The sequence below is a fragment of the Diaphorina citri genome, unplaced genomic scaffold, assembly GCF_000475195.1.
Source record: "Diaphorina citri unplaced genomic scaffold, Diaci psyllid genome assembly version 1.1 scaffold18247, whole genome shotgun sequence".
Taxonomy (NCBI): Eukaryota; Metazoa; Arthropoda; class Insecta; order Hemiptera; family Psyllidae; genus Diaphorina; species Diaphorina citri.
This window is the reverse complement of record NW_007395601.1, coordinates 1-905: the sequence shown is the minus strand read 5'-3', so window position 1 is coordinate 905 and position 905 is coordinate 1. Positions and strand designations below refer to the sequence as shown.

At 37.8% G+C, this 905-nt stretch overlaps 1 non-coding gene across 1 annotated transcript; it reads right to left on the bottom strand.

The window, feature by feature from the left end:
- Positions 1 to 532: 532 nt before the first annotated feature.
- On the bottom strand, positions 533 to 604 carry Trnaw-cca. The gene has a single exon. It is a non-coding gene; the product is annotated as a tRNA-Trp (tRNA).
- Positions 605 to 905: the final 301 nt, after the last annotated feature.

Genomic DNA, 905 nt, shown 5'->3' with positions numbered 1-905 from the left:
ATATTAAAAGAGAAATACTTTATGAAATGAAGTGAAATTGACATCTCCACTAATCTAAGCTAAGGGAAATCGGCATCTCCACTATTCTTCTTTATCCAGCTAAACCAAATTGGCACTTCGATTGCTGGAGAAAGTCGACTTAAATTAGTCGATGCTTGTGTCAATTTTATTGGGCTAAATTGGTCTAGAAGTCAATTTCCTTTAGGAAGATTAGTGGGGATATCGATTTTACTTCAATGGTAAGCAGGTAGGTACCTACCTATCAATGTTCTAAAAAAAAAGTTCTGATCTTCTTTGTTTATGACTAAAATAAATAAATACATAAGTAGGTACTCACTCAAATAATGCAATATGCGGGTGAAGTAAAGTAAAAAACAAAATGGCGTGGCGGGCGGGAATCGAACCCGCGACCTAGCGCATACATGGCAGCCAGCTAAGTAGGCTGGCTAAAACTGCAAAAACATGAGAATATCTCTATGGCCCAGCAAAAAGAGCCCCTATGGTTCAGGGACAAAATAGCCAAAAAATAATTTGACCCTGACGTGATTTGAACACGCAACCTTCTGATCTGGAGTCAGACGCGCTACCGTTGCGCCACAGAGTCACTTGATATGGCGTGGCACAAATAGACTCATTTAATGAGTCAAGCCTACCTGCATAGGGCTTATTAATGTATGTTTTATGATAAAACAACATTACATACATTAATTGAATACCTACATTAGTTTACATACTACATACACATACTACCTACCTATGTACTTGAAGGTACGCATGCATGAACATAAGTACCTATATCTATGTAGGTAGATAATGTGTTGTGAATGAAGTAGGGGAAGGGTGGGCAAAACGGACACCTTAAGGGAAATTGATTTTTGTATTTTTTATAGCATACGTTTTTGAAC